General features: G+C 39.0%; 1 protein-coding gene across 22 annotated transcripts in view; it reads right to left on the bottom strand.

Annotated features, from left to right (window-relative positions):
- NCALD (neurocalcin delta) overlaps positions 1–21094 on the bottom strand; it is a 377474-nt gene that overhangs the window by 81198 nt on the left and 275182 nt on the right. Inside the window, exon 1 of one of the 22 annotated variants that reach the window (XM_025994784.2) lies at positions 1567–2097. The exons of 18 other annotated variants lie outside the window; for them this stretch is intronic. The gene's annotated coding sequence lies outside the window, so the exon portion shown is untranslated. Of the gene's footprint in view, positions 1–818; positions 906–1566; positions 2098–21094 lie in introns of those variants that run through there. 3 more of the 22 variants (XM_025994783.2, XM_072734136.1, XM_025994785.2) reach the window with 3 other exon arrangements.

Here is a 21094-nt window from a genome sequence, read left to right as displayed (position 1 = left end):
TTAGTGTAATTATGAGATAAATTAAATGACGAGATGATGCCTCAGTAGATATACCTGCACTGTAAGCACATTAGACTTTTTGGAAAATCCTCCATGAGGACTCTGACCCAAAATAGACTTATCAAATGCCAGTCAGTTCAATGAATATTCAGTCATTGAAAGCTACTGAAAAATTATTAATGCACTCAGTTATTCACTTATCACTGAAACCAAATACTGTTCAAAATTCTCATCTCCAAAAAAAAAATGCAATCAGAATTTTAAAACTAATAAAGAATATAAAAAATAACAACAATATATTCTTGTATTACATTGAAATATAATACATATATCACAAAATATATATTATTCATATACACAGTTAAACCATTATTTTCTAGCCAACAAAATAATAGGTACATTACATGTGCTGCCCTAAAATTTGCCTATTTTTCCTGTTGAATTTGTAAGATTTAGAAACCTGGTTATAAAGGCAGGCTTTGATTAACTTAAATGCCAGGGTTTTTCTTTGAATTACAAGCTACAAAATCATTCAATCTGCGTGCAATGATAGAAAATCCAAAATTACTAAACTTGGGGAAAAAATGAACTATAAAAAGGCAAATAAAACAATTTGCATTGTATACTGCAATAGGAATAAGGAGATAAAGGCCTTATTAATCACAGTCATCAAATTATTCATTCAAAATTGAGAGCAAATATTAGTGACTATATCTGTATTTGAATTAAAATAACATCTACCAATGATAATGCAGTTTTAGTGCTATCATTTCCTTCTGTGGGCAATATTTCAGTTCTTAAATAGAAGAACAGCTTACATGACTCCTCGGTGAAGACTATCCAATGCCATTCTCTTCCACTGCTGAATTTGCAAAGGAAGATACTGACAATGTGCACTTTGCTTTAACAACCAAAAAGCAACTGCATGCACACATACATAAGAGGTTCCACCCCAACTTCTTTGGCATATTCTAGATTATTTTTCTCTAAACAGGAAGCTGTTGACAGTTTCCCTGGTATTTTCAGAATACCCTATTTACAAGAAAAAAACCCAACTTTTGTTTCAAAGTATAATGTTCTTTCCCCCCTGCGTCTATTGTTGCTAATTATGCATGTTGCAAGCAAGATAGAAACCAAATTCCAAACTATTCTAGGCTGATTCAGAATGGGTAACAATTTAAAAAAACACAAAACAGTTAGCAACATATTGCAAGACTATGCTGGAGTCTTGAAACCCAAAACAATGCTGAAGGGAGGATTCCTGGAATTCAACGGGGAATATTTGGCTCAAGCTGCAAAATCCGTATCTCTGAATAATGTCATGTTAGCAAATGTTGAGCAAGAAGGGCGATTATATTTTAACTTTACTTTAGAGAACATTAATCCAAATTTAACCAAATTCCAGAGACTCCGCACAAAATTAGCAACTAGAATCTGCTTCACATTTTTTCCCCCTGGTACAACAATAATTGCTCATGAAGACAAACTTGCAGGAGGTAAAAGTGAGGGGAAAACCGCAATAATCTATAAAACATCTAACTATTGTATGTAAAGCCGACTAATTACCTCACACAAAAGAAGCGCAGGATTTAACAGTCCATGCTCTGCGCCCCGGGAGGCGGCGGCGGCGGCGGGCAGAGCAGAGCAGGAGCAGAGCAGGCGCAGAGCAGCGGCAGGAGGCGCGGCCGCATCCACCAGCTTCTCCGGGGCCTTTGACTGTGTGGACTCAGCCACAGAGTCTGCCTCCAGCTGACGTCAAAGTCCCTGTCACATGGCCAGATGAAAGCCAAGAGAGCATTGGTTGTCGTAGCAACCAGAGAACAGCTCTGAAATTATTTCAACAGGTCATCTGTCACTGTAGGGGATGTGTGTGCACACACACGCACCCCACAATCATCACGGACAGCTCCCCGACAACCTCAGCCTCCGAAGTTGTGACTCAAGCATGCCTACAACTCTCCTCTTGAAGACTGGTGTCTGTTCCTTCTAGTTCCTCGCAGGAAAATGCATGCCACCCTAAGTAAGTTCCCACCGGTCTCCTTATCACCAGCATGAAGCGTGTCTCTCTCCCTCCAGAACAGAAGGAAAGAAACTGAAAAATTCTGGGGGAAGTTTTCTGAGCTAATTAAAGCTATCTGTAAGCAAATGGATAAAAACAGAAACTCAAGAGGAACTGGAAGAAAAGATATCGTCAAAAAACCCCATAAGAATCCACATTGATGTTCTGAGACCATGCTAGTGATGGAAAGAAATACAAGAAACATGGGGGTAGTGGCCCAGGCCCAGGGTCGGATGAGAGAATCTAAGGACTCTGACACCAAGGGGAGAAACTTGGCTGATGAATTCCGGAGTCCTGCACTGTAAAATGTCCATGCAAGGATGATGACCAAAGTAGCAAAACAGTACCACATTAAAACACCTTGTGAGTACATTTAAAATGCTTTTAGACCCTTGCATTGAGGTCACCATACAGGTGCCAAATCCTCTCCTCCTGAATGCTCTCCTCCACAGCCCTTTGGGGCTCAGCACGGAGTAAATGGGTAATGCCCCACAAACACAAAGTGCCGTGAAAGCCTAGAGCAGCAGTATAGAGGGACGGTCCTGCACATTCAGCTTCTTTTCCTTTAGGACAATCCCTGCTTATTTCTCACTCGCCACACATGCTTATTTCCTACTTCATCCTCCCTCTCAATTAACAGAAAGCCAATTAAACAAAGTGAAATGAAGTCCACAGGAAAGCACTCTGGAAAATACATGCAGAAAATGTATACTCATTCAAAGGGCAAAAGGGCTAAAAGGCAGAGGGAAGGAGATTACTCTCAGAACCTGAAGGACCCTTCCATGCTAGTGTTACAAGGATTTCCATTCTGGCTCTTACAAAAAAAAAAAAAAAAAAAGAGTTGCTCCCGGAGTACTACAAAATATAAATGGAAGCTAAACCACCTAAGCAGATTACATGATTACATTTGTGCCACTCTCAAAGAATGAAATTTCTTCATTGTCAGAAATTGGTTCTTGTTGAACAAAGACTAATGTCCAAAATGTGGCTATAAAATCCTTCTATTCCAGCTTCCTTTTCTTTCACTTCTGTCCCAGCCCCAACTGGAAGAAAAGATACGTTTATATTTGAAAAGTTATTTTCCTGAAGCTATTAGCTGTAGCAGTGCAAAAGTAAAATCAAGCTGCAGTGCTTTAGTGATTTCAGAGACATGACAGTTGGGAATTTGCCTGTGGGCACAAGAACAAGTGGTTAATTGAACCCAAGGTCCATTAACTGGGAAGAGATGTCTCACCAGGGGCAGATTTCAGCAACAGCCACAATTCACAATTTTGCAGTTTTTTTCAGTTATAGTTCTGGGTCTTTGTTCAGAAATGCACATCATAGTAATGAGTGGAATGGGAAGAGAAGAGAGAGAGCATGTCTTTCCAGATTTTCCAGGGCCCCATGTCCTCGGAGCTGCCTGTTTTATGATCCTTCTGATTCCAGATCCTTGGCTGCCTGAGCAGCGTGTTCTCTTTCTGCAGCTCCAGCATCTGAGTAAAGCTGCAGTACCAAGCTCTGCCAAAAGGTGATGTCCTCTGAAATAAGAAGTTCTCAGTTCTGAATAGGTCTAAAATTCAGGGCTTGCTTTAATTTGAAATTTAGTTTGAAATTTAGCAAAAACTAACATCTTTTCATTTTGAATTTTCTATCATTTTTAAATGATAGGTATGCTTTACTATATATTGACTTGGGCTTAAACTCATTATAAGTTAAAATAATCAGTGGACTGACCTTCAAAATGAAAAGTGGCTGCATGTAAATCATCCTTTCTATAGCATGCTTCCAACCTGTCATCACTCATTTTCCCTTTGCAAACTACCCAGGATTAAAGATTCTTCTTACAGCTAAAGAAGCTATCAGTCACCTGCAAGGGTGAAATGGAGAGGATGATCTCAGTTGGAGCTGAGGTTTCTACCGATTTGGCTAATTAATGCAAATGTAGTCAAAAATATCATAGGAAATACAGATGAGGGTTTCTCCAATCACAGCCCACCACATTGAGGGAATATGTGTCATTTTATTTTTTAAATGATAACTCATTTTTTTAGGTGAAAATGATTCACTGAATTTAAAAATACCCATTCAAAGATAGTTCTACACCATAGTTTTCACTTGCTGTATGAATGTCAAGGCTGCCTATTATTAGTTTGATCACTTTGCTGGAAATAACTGATAAATACCAAACAAGGAGTCTGACTTGGGCTCACACATCTGAATTAACAGTTGGTATGTGCCATGAGTAGACAACTATAATCAGCCTTTTATTTGATAATTCTAGGTAAAAATGTTCCTGTCTCCCCATCTTAATATTAGTGGGAAGGCCATGGACTTCTTTTTTGGAGACATTGGGTTCAAAACTCATCTGGGCAAGTGTCTACATCCTAAGGTTGTTGTGAAGATTATAAAGTCAGTGTATTCTAAAGTTCTGACTCCTGGCCACAGGGTAGATGGCTTAATGGGTATGTCATTTCTGGTTTATCTGTCTGATTCTGATAAGTCTACAAAGACTTTCAGGGAAAGACAGACTCTTACTCATCTCTACAACTCTGGGGTTAGCACAGGACCCAGGACATGATGAGCGCTCAGTAAATGCTGAGTGTCTCAACTATTGGGAATGCTGGCAACAGAGAGAAATGGTTCTCTTTTCTTCCCACTAACTGAGAAGAAAGAGCTTCCCTCAACCTCCAAAAAAGGCAAAGGAAGGAAAAAAATAAAACTCTGAAGTTATCACATTATATAGCAATGAAAGGGTTCAAATAAATTTACCAAGTAAATCAAACTTATCTCTACTAAATCATGAATACTTTTTATGAGTGTACATAAGTTATATGATGATGTATTTTATGGCTATTGCTATTGATGTTGGCTAATCTTTTATGGTAACTGATATTAATTGAGCACTTAATACATGAAGCATTGTTCTAAGTGCTGTAGAGATACTAAATCATCCACTATAACCCTAGGAGGCAGGTACTCCTTTCCACATCTCACAGCTGATGAAACATAAGCATAGAGATGTCAAATAACTGGCCTACCTAGTACATGGCAGAGCCAGGATCTACACTCCAGAAGCCTGGCTACATAAGTGCTGGGAAATAATTTACATTAGCTGTATTTTTAGAAAGAATTGAATTATTTATGTTTATTTTATACTTGAGAATTGTTTTTATTTTTAATTTCTAATGAGGGAGAGAAGACCAACTTTTCTTTTCTGCATCTGGGAACTCTAATGATCTCAATCTAACTTTGACCTAAAGAATAATATGGCAAGAAAAATTTAATCAGGAAGATTTGAATCAAGGAAAATGGGCAAAGTGCAATAGTGAAAATTTCCTGAATAAAATTGTGCCCAAATTATTATAGTCTTCACTGAAACAACTATTTGGATTGAATAAAGAAAATCACACATGACCAAAGTGTTGAAAACTAAAGGCAATGACAAAATATTAAAAGCAGCAATACCATGAAGTCATATTAACTTTAAAGGCAAACAGAAGACTTTTTAATTGTAAAATTCAACAGTAAAACAAACAATCCAATTAGAAAACCAGCAAAAGACAGGAGGAGAATTTTGCCAAATATGTACAGATGACAAACACACAAAAAGATTTTCTAACATCATAAACCATTAGGGAAATGCAAGTTAAGAAAAATCATAATGAGATATCACTATACAACTATCAAAATGACTAAAATATAAATAGTGATGATATCAAAACTGAATCACTCATACATTGCTGGTGGGACTGTAAAATGATACAGCCACTATCATTAATGGTTTGGCAGTTTTTCAAAAACATTACACATGCAACTACCATATGACTCAGCAATGGTACTCCTGGTATTTCAGAGAAATGAAGGCTTATGTTAACACAAAGGCTTGTAAATGAAAGCTTATAACTTTACGATGGATACTAATTGGAAACAATTCAGATGCTTTTTTATTTTTTTTTTAGATTTATTTGCTTATTTGAGAAAGAGAGAGAGAGAACACGTGTGAGTGTGAACAAGTGGGAAGGAGGGGTGGAAGGAGAGAGAAATCCTCAACGGACTCTGTGCTGAGGGTGGAGCCTGATGCAGAGCTGGATCCCAGGATCCTGAGATCATGACCTGAGCTAAAATCAAGAGTCAGCAGCTTAACCAACTGAGCCACCCAGGTGTCCCCAGATGCTTTCAATAGGTGAAATGGGTAAACAAATTTTAGTATATCCACACCAAGGGATACTATTCAGTATTAAAATGTAACAAACTGCTGATACACACAAAAACCTACATGAATGTCCAGAGAATTTTCTTGAGTGAAAAAACTAATCTCAAAAGATCACATACTATATGATCCATTTATATAACACGATTGATATGGAAAAGTTCTAGAAATGAAAAACAGATTGGTGGTTTCCAGAAATTAAACTGACCATGGGTGGGAGAGAAGTGCTTATGTTATAAAAGTACAACACGAGGGATTCTTGTAGTGATAAAAAACTTCTGTACTTTGACAGCTTCTATATCAATGTCAGTATCCTGATTGTAATATCATACTACAGTTTTGGAAAATGTTACCTTTAAGGGAAAGTGGGTAAAACATATCTGGATTCTTTCTGTATTGTTTCTTTCAACTGCATGTGAATCTACACTTAACTCAAAATAAAAGTTTAATTAAATTCTTTTACATGAAGACAACATAGGACATTTTCAGTCAAAAACTGAGGGCATTTGTTTCAAAAGAATTACACTAAATTTAGAAAAAGATGTTTAGGGAGAAAAAATAATTTTGGCTGGAAACACAAAGATACAGAAAGGACAAATATGTGGATAAATCTAAATGAATACTGATTTTATAAAATGATGTCCTGTGGGGCTTAAAATGTGGTAGATCCAAAATATAGGGCAAAATTAGCACAAAAGGTAAGAGAGGATGAATAGAACTAAGATGTTCTAAGATTCTTGTATACTGGTAAAAGTACTAATTAGTAAGTCTCTAATAAGGTAAGGATGCACATTGTAATCCTCATATCCACTAAAAGAACAAAAAAATACATAGCTAAAAACTAATAGATCAGGAAAAGCACTTTTAAAATTACTTGATTCCCAAAAGAAGCAAGAAAGGAGGAAAGAAAAGAAAGAAAATGATAGGATAAATAGTAACATCAAAGATTTAATCTCAAACATGTCAGTAATTGCCAAAATACTTAAACCAACCAAATACTCCAATTAAAAGACTACAAACATTAGACTATATTAATAAGCAAATTCTAACTTTATTGGATACAAGAAATGGGAAGTGATACACAAACTACCAAGCAAAAGCTGCTATAGCAATATTACTATCAAGAAATAGTGGTTAGTAGTAATATAAGTGAGAAATACTACTAGAGATATAGAGAAACACTTCATAATTCACTTTTCTAAATACACAAATGCACCTAATAAAATAGCGATAAGTAGAAAAAATCATAATCATAGTACTGATTTAACATATCTTTCTCAGTAACTCATAAAACAAATAGGGGAAAAAAGGTAGAGATATAGAACATTTCAATGACAAAAAACTTAGCTTAATTAACATATGAAGAATAATCTTAATTACAAAATACACATTTTTTTTCTCAAATGTTTTTAACAACATTGACTACATGCTGGACCCTAGGACTGTCTCAACACATTATAAATGATCAAAATCACAGAATATACTCTTTGTACACAATGAGGCAGAAAGATAACAATTAATATTAAAGACAAATAGAAAACCTCTAAATGGAAAGTAAGCAATGCATTTCTAAGTAACAAATGGATTAAAAAGGTTACATAGCAATTCAGAAATATTTTGAACTGAACAACAAAATACAATGCATCAAAACTTGTATGTACCTAAAGCACTAATGGAAATGTATAAATATATCAAAATACACACACATGCACACATGAGTTCTACTTTTAGAATGGCACTTTGAGGAGTTCCATGGACCTGCTTCCCAGTGGAACAAACATAACTGTGAAAAATACTTTAAAATATCCTAAAGTCTCTGAAAATCTTCATTGGCATACAGCCAACGAAAAGATGTTTATTCAAGAAAATATACTGAAACTTGATAAGAACATTGAGAGTCTGTGGCACTTGAGTCATGACTCACTTCTTTCCCAATCCTTAGCTCAGTTTGTTGGAGGCTAAATCCTTGGAAGTTGTGACCAATAAGATTGATCTCCTTCTCCCTTCAGCTCTCAGTCAAAGGATGTAGTGCCTCACTGGAAAAGGCAGGCCATCAGCATTTCTCTTGTTCTCATGTTAAATTCCTGACCAGTGCAGCTAAGAAGTTGGGGGCTTCCTTCTTCCACCTCAACTCCACTCGCAAGAGTACAGGTTCTACTCCAGGTACAATAGGTTAAAAAAATGCTGGGGTCTTATTGCTCTTAGCCCAGTTCCCTTGTAGGACAGAGATTCTATGTCAGAGACAGTCTGAGAAGACCAGAGGCCACCACCATTGACCAGTGCCCAGAGTAGTTACTTAGAGTTTTTTCAGAGAGGTAGTCCATAAGAATAGAGAACTCTGAAGATCTTCCCAAAGGAAATAACTTTATTTAAAATAGAGAGTGGGGAAGTTCAATTTTAAGGGTGCTCTTAAAAACAATGGAGATTTAGGTGGTAAAAATTCAGAGGGGACTGATAGAAGACCAATAGTTTACCAGAGAGAACCAGCTAAGAAACTGCTAAAAATAGCCCTTTTGGGGTCAGAAAAAAAACTCAAAGATTGGCCTCAAAAATCCTTTGATGAGGGATCCCTGGGTGGCGCAGCGGTTTGGCGCCTGCCTTTGGCCCAGGGCGCGATCCTGGAGACCCGGGATCGAATCCCACATCGGGCTCCCGGTGCATGGAGCCTGCTTCTCCCTCTGCCTATGTCTCTGCCTCTCTCTCTCTCTCTGTGACTATCATAAATAAATAAAGATTTAAAAAAATGTTTAAAAAAAAAATCCTTTGATGAATGTAATCGGATGAGACTATGGAGCAATTTATGCCCCAGAGCATTTTAAGAAACACTAGCCCAATCAGCAAAAAGTTAGTGAAGCCTAACAGCTGGGTGTGATACCAAATGTGGCAGACAACATAGCAGAGATCAGGACAAGAGACAAAGAAAGCCATATTAAATTAGTCTTCACAGGGTTACTGGGCAGTCAGTAAATAGTGGTATGAATAGTACCCTTGTATTGTGCTTTATGGCTTATTTTCATGATTCTATTTCATTTGACTCTGAATCAGTGCAAGCATTTAATTTTTTAAAATTAAATGAGTATCCACAATTTAAGTCTCTACCTCGAGTGGTTGTGGAAAAAAAGAGCAAAGTAAAACAAAGAAGGTAAAAGGAAGGAAATTATGAAGAAAGCAGATATTAATTAAATTGAAAATGAGAAATCCAGAGTTGATTCTTTAAACAAATAGAATTTATAAAACACCTAGAAGAATGAGCAAGAAAAAAACACACCAATATGTGTGTTTTAAGAAAAGGGCATCATTGTGGATCCTGCAGATGTTAAAAAATAATATATTTCACAGGTTCCTGGATTCTTGTGATAGAAGATACCTTAGTGTCAGCCAGTCCTAGCTTCCTTCCAGTGGAGAAATCCTCCCTATACCATGCCTATACTGATGTAGTGAGCTCTCCACTACAAAATGTCAAGTCATCCATTGTGGGAATGTTCCAACTGTTTGAAAGTTCTCCCTTATTATAATCTCAAACCAAATGTCCCCTTCCCGTCACTTTCATGTCAGGCTCATGTTTTGCTCCTTGATGCTACAAAGAGTAAATTGAATCCTTTGGTTCACATGATGGCCCTTCGGGGATCTAAAGGAGCAGCTATTATGTCTGCAGCTGCCAGTTGTCCCCCAATACTCATTTTCCTCTTCATAGAAGTAGCATGCTTAGCTGGGAAATAGCTGCCAGAACAAAGACATTTTATTTTCCAGCCTCCCTTGTAGGTCTGTAGCTTTGTGATTAAGGACAGACCAATTGAATGTAAATAGATAATGTCATGTGTAGCTTCCAGGAATTTCCTTAAAAACAAATGAGCAAACAAACTTGTCTAAGCTCTTAGACTTCTCTTTTTCATTCCATTTACCATCTTTCTGCTTGGGAGCATGGAGGTGATGGGCACCACGGCGGACCACGGAGAAATGGGCTACATACACTACAGATATATGGTGGAGAAGTGAGTGGGAAGAAGCCTGGGTTCTGAAGCCTTCCTGGAGAAAAGCTGCCATTCTAGTCCTACATTACTTCCTTCCAGATGTGTGTGTGTGTGTGTGTGTGTGAGAGAGAGAGAGAGAGAGAGAGAGAGAGAAGGAAAAGGAAAGTTCTTATTTAAGGCACAATTTGTGCATGTTAAACCTATTTCCAACTGTTAGAATTTCCACCATCAAAAAAGTTGAGAACTTTGTGGGGCTCCTGGCTGGCTCAGTGAGCGGAGAGCATGTGACTCTTGATCTTAGGATCATGAGTGCAATCCCCGTGTTGGGTGTAATGCTTACTTCAAAATTTTTTCTTAAAAATTGGGGAACTTTGTGCAAGGGAAATGACACCTGTTAAGTAAGTTTATGGAATTTCATGAAATTCCCGGGAATCCTTAGAGAAGAAAATAAATTGCAATACATTCAAAAGCGTTAAAGAAGAAGTGCTAGATAATAGCTCTTCATTTCTCCAAATTAAACTAGCGCCCTTTAGTTATAATATTCATGAAAGATCCCTTAAGGTCTTTCTGGACACTCAGGAATTGCATGGCTCGATGATAAAGAAAAAGGAGAAAAGAGACAACAAAATCATTCAAAGAATAAAAATGGCCTCTCCTTTCACCCTGCCTGCCTTTTCATAGATTGAATAAGAGAAATAAATTATTTTCTCAAAGAGAGAGAATGTCTCACAGCAAACTAAGGATTTTGTTTTGTAGAAAAATTGTCCACAAATCATCTCTTTATATTTAATTTCCCATACAAAAGAAAAGCTGCAAAATGCCACTTTTCTATCAGTGACATCTAGTACATTTAAAGCAAATATTGTAATAAGATCTTTAGTTTTGCTTTTTTAGGAAGATTGCTTTAGAACCATAACTCATTCTTTGCTGTCAGACTGACACTGTTGCACATTTACAAATCTGACTTTTACAAATCACCAAGCATTTTATTGTTTTGAATTTCTCAGGGATAAGGAAATAAAACCAAAAGGAGTAAAGAATCTAGATGGCTTCCTTGTGGTGCCTGTTGAAAATGCAGTTCCTATCAACAAGAAGAGAGAAGCAATCCTGAAATTCATCTTCAACCCAAAGTCATATATTTTGTTGAGTTTTTGTGCAAAACATTGGCATCAAGGATTCTTGGCATGTTATTTATTTATTTATTTTTTTAATTTATTTTTTATTGGTGTTCAATTTGCCAACATATAGAATTACACCCAGGGCTCAGCCCATCAAGTGCCCCCTTCAGTGCCCATCACCCAGTCACCCCCACTCCCCGCCCACCTCCCTTTCTACCACCCTTTGTTTGTTTCGATTCTTGGCATGTTAGAATGGAAAGGGTATGAACTTTGGGGTTGGGTTCACTCAGATTTATATGTAGGCTTCCCAAATATGACTTTTATCTCTGTGGCTTTGGACAATTGACTTAATCTCTCTGAGCCTTGATTTTATTATCTGTGAAATGCAAACTCTTAAACTACCTTGCAAGGTGGTTATAAAAAATGATGTTCAAATTAGTAGTGCATCTGCTACAGTTCAAGAGACAGAGTTAATATTCACAATTAATTAATTAACAATTAACAAATGTGCTAATTAAGGTCCAGTTTACCCTAAGTCAATACTTTCTAAGAAACAAATTTTACTTAAAGTGTGATTTTATACTTTCATTGAGTTCCTTAAAGAGTAAATTATAACAATTCTTAATATCAACAGAACTATGGATCTATATTTCCATAGCCTATATTTCCACTTAATAGCACTTAATGACAGTTAAAACCACAGCATAAATTCCTATTTAGCCTATTATTTATTCCTCATAAAAGAGGGAAAATAAGACATTAGTTTATTAGCTCACTGATATTCTCTTCTAAAAAAGCCACCCCTAAAAAGAGCACATACCATATACTCCAAGAACTGCAAATTTATAGGGCTTTTTAAAATGCAAGTATAAAACAAATGTTATAACACTGAAAAATATGTGAATCTTGCCTTAATAAAATCAAATGTATATACGTCTTAATGTAGCAAAGTAATTAATTAGAACATTTAAAGCATAACTATTTCCTCTGGTTCATATAAAATCTAATTCAATTACGGAAAAAAATGATTGACTACAACTTTTCAGAAAGACATTTGACTAAAGGAGGTATCCATCTTCTTGATTTTTGTCCTAATAATCAGACTACTTATTTCACTTATTGTATTTGGGTAACGTGATAGGCAAATTAATACTCTCCCTTTTCTCCACTCACACCCCCTGAGATGTCTCTCTTTTAATCCCAGGAGCCTATGAATATGTTATTTTACATGTCAAGGATGAATTAAGGTTGCCAATCAGCTGACCTTAAAATAGAAAGATTATTCTGGATTATCTGATGAGCCCAATGTAATCATGAGGGTTCTTAAAAATGGAAGAGAGGCAGAAAGTGGCAGCTTGAAAAGGTCTTGGCCCAGTGTTGTGGCTCTGAAGACAGAGAAAAGGGCCATTAGCCAAGTGTGCAAGGAGTCTCTAGAAGCTGGAGAAGGAAAGGAAATTGTTATGATCTGAATGTTCGTGTCCTAAAATTCATTTGTCAAGAACCTTACTCCCAATGTGATAGTATTGGGAGTGGGGCCTTTGGGAGGTGATTGGAGCATGAGGAAGAAGCCCTTATAAAGAGGGTCCAGAGAAACCTGTTGCCCCTTCTGCCATGTAAAGATACTGTAAGAAGTCTGTAACCTTGAAATGGGGCCCTCTCAGTTGGGAGCAAGCCCACTACTAGAAAACGTGCTGCAGTGTCTTCACAGCAGCCTTCCCAGAAGGCAAAGGGTTGCCCCTGTTGACGCTTGATCATTCCATCAAGTCCTCTGATTCTAGAAATTCTATCTACAAAAAGACTTGCATTGCAAAAACAATATTTTTAAGAGCTGGCCTGAATGTGGCTCAAGTCAGAGAACATGCTGAATTGCAAGCAAGAAAAGAAACCAAGAGACCACACTGCTCTCTTGCTAGCATCTATAGCTAAGACCTGACCCAGCATTACAGGAAAGGTACATTCTCAGTTTAGCTGGGATGAGATGGTTCATAACCAAAGCTAACCCAGATGCCTGTCCTATCAAATCTGCCCTGAGGCTGTTTGAGTTTCCTGTACTCTTATCTGTGGGAAGACACAACATTTTTCAGGTTGGTACCAACCAAACAACCAAAATGTAAGTTCCCTCTGAAGAGGCATAGTGATCTCTGGGGCACGGAGTGGAGGGCTCTGGGTGGAGACTAAGGGGATACGCAAATCCCAGTCCCTCACCACCACCACCAAAACAGTCTGTGAGTCAGGTTCATCACCAAAGCTTTTCGGACTTTGACTTTTTTACATGTAAAATGAGACCCTCAGTTGTTCAGCTCCCCCTAATGCTAGGTTGCCAGTCTCCTCGAACTCAGCCATGATATCAGCAACCTCACCAAGAAGGAGCAAGAGCCCATGGTGGCCAAATGCACTTGTGCCAGGGCTGGAAGGGATTCAGAAACATTTCAGCAACAAAACTTCACACTGACCTTTTCTCCAAACAATTTTTTAATAAGAGATTTCACCATGAAATCCTCAACCGCCAGAAGAGATTATTGAAACAGGGATGGGGGAAACAATGGCTGGGATGGTGAGGTGGTGGGGGCAACCCTCACCAAAGGGGGAGAATCATGAGTCAAGATGAAAGGAACATTTCTGACAAAGCTGTCCACTTAGGAATGAATAACAGTCAAACCTACCAGAAAAATGATGAGGGGCCTCGAGTCAGAGCCACATAGCAGAAGAACCCACTTACAGCTTCTGAGCTCCCCATGACCTTTCCAATCCTACAGTTAACTCCACAAGTTCCAGAAGCCATCTCAGCATCATATCAATAACTTCGCTTTTTGCCGAGCCAGCTTGAGTAGGTGTTCCATCATTTGAGATCAAATGAGCCTCAATACAAACACAATCAGCACGTCTTTGTCCTTCACTGAATTAGTGCCACTGATTTCTCAAAACTGGAAAGACCTTGGAGATTCTCTAGCTCAATTGGTTCATTCATTTAAAAATATTCAGTGATTTCTTTCTGTATGCCAGGCACTGTGCTAGGCTGTGGGAATATCGCAGTGAGTAAGAAAAAGCCCGACCTTGGCTTCATGCAGTTTACAGTTGTGAAGAATTACAACATTTAATAAATAATGAATGAGACAGAAGGAGAGCTACCTGGTGTGAGCCCAGGAGGACCTAACTCAGCCCGGGATTTCATAGAAAAGTTCCCTGAGACCAGGACCCATAAGTGAAGAGGAAAGAGAAGAGGGAGATCACTGAGGAGTTATGTACGAGACACGAGAAAACAGGAGTTTGAAACCTACTGAGAGAGGTAGCCTGGCATGATAGAGGAGTTGAAAAGAGGCCAGGATGGCGGAGCGCTAAGAGGAGTGAGTGGCACGCTGTGAGTGAGCCCACCGTAGAGCAGCGTGTGGAGGGCTGTGTAAGCCAATGTGGCAATGTAACCGAGCCACTGCTCAAGGACACGCAGCTAGTGGGTGGCAGCGAGGATCCTAAGTCATCTAAGCTATAATATAAAGATCAATTAACATTTTAAAGAAATGTTCTTTTAACATTTCTTTTTCTGTTTCTAAAGGCAACACATACTGATTATAGAACAAATGCGTCTTCTATGGGCACAAAGACCACTATGCAAATGGCCCCTAGGTGCGCTCAGGACACACCTTGCATGATGTACCGCATCACACGATGAACCTCAGCAGATTCTTTCTCCACAGACGCTAGACATCTTGAGAATGTCTTTCACTACCAGATTTGTACAGACTGAGCCATAGAAAAGTCTCAGGACTAGGGCTTCTGGTGCATATCTGTCCTTTACAAAGCACCCCAGACCCTTCCCCATATGTCAGCTGCTTGCCCATTTTTACTGCATAAAGCTGTAGACTGGAGGGGCACCTGGGAGGCTCAGTCAGTTAAGTGCCTTCCACTCAGCTCATGATCCCTGGGTCCTGGGATGGAGCCCCACCCTGGGCTCCCTGCTCAGCTGGGGGCCTGCTTCTCCCTCTCCTTCTGCCCCTCCCCCTGCTTGTGCTTGCTCACATGTGCACACTCTCTCTCTGTCAAATAAATAAAATCTTAGAAAACACACACACAAAACCCTGTAGGTTCGAAGATAACCTAGTGATTATTATACTCAGAAAAATCTCTAAAAAATGACATCTTCACATCTCTTCCTTGGGTTGGTCTCCAGAAAATTTCTATCCGTTTCCAAATCAGAAGATGGTATTTTAATCAGAAGACATTTAGGATGCCTACCTTACAAAGGAGCCCCCCACCTCTCTGCACACTCCTGACAGCTCCTGTTCCTTGGTCAAACCCAAACTGAGCACTTCTGGAAAGGATTCACATGCCAGAATAGAAATAGAATAGAACCCCCCCTATTCTTCCTCCTGAGAAGGCGCCCTGCAAGCCTGATGGAAGCAGCATCTCCCCCCTTGGTACGGCAAGGGGACAAGCCCCGGGAAGCCTGGGGAGCAGAGAAAGCGCGCGGTTAAGATGCCATCCTCTTCACGGTTAAGTGGCAGGTCGTTTTAGGAGTTCATGCTTTAGAATTTGTTCTTTTCTGATTGTTATTTTGTTTCCCTGCCATCCATTTAGAGTCTCTTTGCCTGTCCTAGTGGTTCCCAACCTAATAATAATTATGTTTCAGCCATTTGCCTTGAGTTTCTGACAGCATAAATAATGCAGGTGCACAAAAATAAAGTGTAGCTATGCTGGCTTTTGCTTCTTTAGCCAATCTGCTACCAAAAATAAATAAATAAAAATAAAAGTAAAGAGATTGAATTGATAGAAAGATGCATTTTACCATGCAGCTGCCAAGAGGGCACTGCCAACAATGAGGATTTCAGAATAACACCCCTAAAGAGAGGAGGTTCAGAGCGTCCCATTCACTGGGCCGCAGCCTCCTGAAAGAGGCACTGTTCCCGCAGGTCAGGAGGAAGACCCGCCGTGAATGCGGCATTCGGAGGAAGCGCGAAGCCATCCAGTTTTTGAAAAACCGCCTGACACCAAAAATTTCAAACATGATTTGGTTCTCAGGGAGCGATACTATGCCCTCACAGGTGTGGAATAATCAGGCATCTAAGAACAGCAGTTTCTCCACGGACAGCTGCGGAAAGTGGAAAGACACAAGGCGTCCCCTTCGCGGCCTGCCGGGCCTGGCGGGAGGCCCTTGCCCTGGGCTTAGAGTACAGTTTTTAAAGTGCTCAAGTTTAAAAAGGGATAAAACATGACAGAGTGAAACGCTCAAAAATATTCAAAATATTCACCCGTTATCCTGCAACAAGATCTTCCCTTCGTGTCCTCTTCTAACCTTTACTTTGACAACTAAAGAAAATAAACATAGTTAGAATTTCTTTTCTTTTCTTTTTTTTTTTTTTTGGCTTGTTTTACACTTGGCATGTGCTGAGTGCTTCATGTAAATTATCTGCTTGATCTTCACAAAGGCTGCATGAAGTAAGGATCATTATTAGGAACTAGAGAAGACTCAGTCTTCATTTGCCTGAGACACCTGACCTGATTTGGGGAGTTAGTTCATGCAAGAGCTGGCACTCAAATCTAGAAGCCAAAGGTTTTAGAAGCCAAAGGTTTGCCCTTTTTCCATTCAGTGTGGGCTAATGAATACCTTCTATGAGCCTTCAAAGTCTCCATATTTATTCTTTCAGTTTCAAATGCCAATGTTCTGATATGCATGGTATAGTTAACCATTCCCTGATTGCTGCAGAATTCAGTTACTTCTAGATTATCCCCATCATTAATAGCAACATACAAACATCTTCATACACTTACTTTTTCTTCTTTGACATTTATCTTTAAGAATAATGAGAGTGATTATGAAGTCATAGTTACGAAAATTGTTGTGCCTGTTGATACTATTTCTCTGTAGATTTTTTAAAAAAGATTTATTTATTTATTTGAGAGAGAGAGAGAGACAGAGAGAGAGAGAGAGAGAGCATGAGCAGGAGGAGGAGGGGCAGAGGGAGAGAGAATCTCAAGCAGACTCCACGCTGAGTACTGAGCCCAATGCAGGGCTTGATCTCACAACCCTGAGATCATGATCCTGAGCCAGAACCAAGAGTCAGTTACTTAACTGACTGCACCACTGAGATGCCCCTTCAAACTTTAAATAAATTAATGGTTTTAATTGCCACTAGCAAGAAGTGAATATACCTCTTCTCCACAGTCTTGTCAGCACTGCAACAGATGTGTATGTTTATATATACAAGCCACTCATTCATTCATTCATTTATTTATTGTTTTTAGCTTAATAAATGCCAAATAATAACTGTCATCACTTGGATTTTTATTTCCTACTGGTTAGGTTGAACATATTTTCACAAAAGTGTTTGTCATTTGTATTTCCTTGCCTGTGTATTATATTTAGGACCTCTGCTTCTCAACTCACTGAGACTCAGATTTCAATCCCCTACCAGACACAGCTTTGCACCTTCCAAAACAGATCTCTCTCTCGCCTATTCCTAATCTACTCCGGTGAGATGTGATGATATCAACTCTATGTTAATCTCTACCTAAATTCCTCCCTTCCTCATGGGCTTTGTCCAAGCAAATGAATACTATAAAAGCCATACAGAACCCTGTGCGGTAAGGAGATCCAAGCAGAGAGCTCTAGAAGCCCGGATGGGTATCTCCACACATTGGATTGTACACGGTTTCTTTGAACTCATAGTAACATTACAGTGGGAAAAATGTCTTGGCAATCTATTTACAAATCCTGTTCTCTCTATATCCTGGTATCCCCTGGGTTGTGAGTAAAAAATCTTAATGTTTTCCAGGAGATAGGCCACCACATACCGGCTGGAAATCGTTAGGCAAAGTTCTTGCACCAACTCTGGAAATGAAGAACTGTGAACCTTTTTCTGAGACACAGCTTTCTGGGAGGATAAAAGTAATTCCTACCTCATAAGGTTGTTGTAAGTGTTAAATGAGAAATATCTGTTCAGCCCCTGGCATCTTTGTAAACACACAGGTCAATGTCAGTTGCCTCCCTCCAAAACTTTCTAGAGAAACAAGTCATAAAAGATAACTACAGAATGTATTGCTTGTTTTTTTCCCCCAGTCATATCCCATCCTTAAATATCAAATAAATGAAAGCTATTTAAAATTTAAAAGACTTTGGAGAATTTAAAGAAAGCCACGTGGACATCTACTTATTCATGAAGTGGGGAGGTGGGGAGTGATACACTGAGTTGTTCCATTCCAGGTTCATCTAGAACCCATTTCACCTCTGTGTGAAGGAGAGAAATGAGCTGGTCCCTTGTCTGTTTGCCCTTAATTCCATTCCTTTCCTTCTATGCTCAGTTCTGTTTTGCAGGGAGTAGACCCTACAAGCTCCACTCTCCAGGATCCTGTCAACTGACTTCCAATTAGATCCAAGCAGTGGGAGACACTGGTGTGTGTCTGGAGGAGAGAAGCCACTGGTCCCTTCCACTTTTGGCCACAGGTATAGCAGGGTGGGTCTGTTCTGACAGAGGCAGCAGTGGGCGGTTTGGAAGGATGGGCTCCTTCCCAGCCCAGGTGGGTTCCAGTGGTCCTGGCTGTTGCAGGAGCAGCTGGAGGTTTGGAAGTGGATGCAGACTCCAGCAGCTGCAATGAGTGTGCGCCTGGGCTCTGGGGCACCACCGCCGCCCTGTGTCTTCTTCCAGCAGTAGCAGATTGACACTCTGGTGTCTGAGTTCACCCATCTTCCCTTTTTTGTTCCTTCAGGCTTTACTTTTAAAATCAGTCCCCTGCTTTAAATCTCCTTTGTTTGACATACCTAACACAGTTCCTATCTTTATAATTAAAACTTTATTGATTAAATTAGTCAAAGAATGAGTAAGAAATCCCTTTCCAATGACTGGAGTCATATTCAACCCCAACGAAGTCCATAAAATGCAGCCTAATTGTTTTTATGAACCATGTGAGGATATAAAAATGTCCTTTGATATTTTACGTTTATGTAGAGTTCAAAAGTTTTCTGATGACAAATGGTACTTCCTCATAGAACGACTGAATATTTTTGGCAAGTAGTTATAGTTTTAGGAAATTGAAATATAGTGTGCATGTAAAATGTGAAAAAAAAATTTCCTGCTGTTAGCAAGGCCATGAAATTCTCTACTTAATCAAAAGAGAAGACAAAGACAGAGTCTGGAAGTGGTTGAAAAATGAGGTCCTGGAACTTCTGTTTACCACCAATGTTCTTCCTTCAAGAACTACATATAAAGCCTTGCCATTGGAAAATACCAGTCCAACCAACATCCTGTGTTTGGTCCCCCTTACAATTTCAAGAACTGTTTAGGACAAAGGTATTAACAATATTTGTGGCCAATCCTGGCAAGACTTTGAGCAAATACAGATGTAAAGATCATCAGTCTCCAGGCTTCTTAAGGCCAACAGCATGGAAAAAAAATCATCTACAGAAAGGAGAAGGAGCCGATGGGTATTTGCACATTTGACATGTTCTCAAAATACTAGAAAATTCAAGACTGTAATCAGAATGTGCTGTTAATGTACTTAACTGGGGGTTAAGATAGGAATACAGAAAAGCCCTAGAGAGAAGTCATAAAGTCCCCTGAGTGTAGTGGAAGATGACAATCACCCACTGGCAGCACAGTTGAAGTAATTATATAGGGCAATGCCAAAGGAGTCAACTGAGAAAGAAAATTCTGGAAAGATCTCTCAGTCTGCCTTCCAAAATCCTAGGAAGAAAATTAAATGTAAGCAGCTTACTTATTGATCCACACAGGGGCAGTTTGCCTTGCAAATTTTTATTTCCCTTTGATCAGCTGTCAAAAGGAAACAATGTAAATCTACAATTATCTTGAACAGAATGTCATTTAATTGTCATGAAACTTCTATATCCAGTCAATTGTTTCTTTGTTCTGATCTCAAAAATAAGAGAAGGAAAAAAAAAAAAAACAACCCTTCTGTAAGTAGAGCACAGAACCTATGCTCTGTTCTAACTGTGATCTTGGCCTATTCCCAGCCTCTATATAGAAACTGGAATATGTTATTATTACTGGCAGTATTTCTTACTGATAAGCGCCAACTTCCCTATCTATTGAGCACTGTCAGTTTCCATTGGCCTTTTGTACCACAGTCTTCATGGTGCCCAAGGCTGTGTCCATGAAGGAAACATTCTCGTTGTCGTTCTCACAGCATGACAACAGCTTCCAAATTACAAATAAAACCACCATACTGGGGTCAAATATGCACAGATCCTGTTTTCCCTTAATAACCCACTATAAGTTTATATTTATCCTCTTGCTTTATAAAAATCCTTACTTTTTTTTTTTTTTTTTTTTTGGCTGAACCACTGCTCCTACCACCTCTTCAGATAGTAAGCTCATTAAATTTACTGCTTCCCTTCAGCAATAAGACCAGCTGAAAAGGGCGAAGAATTCGCTATTAATTGCCCAGCAGTGTAGAAGTCTTTCATATTAACAGTTTGACTTAATCCTGACATGAATGCTGTGAGTTGAAAGTATTATCCCCTCTTACAGGTGACAAAATTGGGGTAATCAAATTGATGCAAGTAGCAAAAGAATGAAATGAACCCGGTATTTGAATCTGTGTCTGTTTGATCTGAAAAATCTAAGCTCTTTTGAGTGTGCCACACTATGGTAGTCAGACTGGACAGAGGCCATCATCATTGCACACAAACTAATAGTAAATCACATGATGGGAGAAATCTGGATGTTCTTAACTACCAGCATCATTACACCATGAACTCTGCTTCTGAAATGTGACAGAGAATCTTTTCCAAGAGGCAATTATATAG

The sequence above is a fragment of the Vulpes vulpes genome, chromosome 13, assembly GCF_048418805.1.
Source record: "Vulpes vulpes isolate BD-2025 chromosome 13, VulVul3, whole genome shotgun sequence".
Lineage (NCBI taxonomy): Eukaryota > Metazoa > Chordata > Mammalia > Carnivora > Canidae > Vulpes > Vulpes vulpes.
Note: the sequence above shows the minus strand (reverse complement) of the source record. Positions and strands in the feature narration are given on the sequence as shown.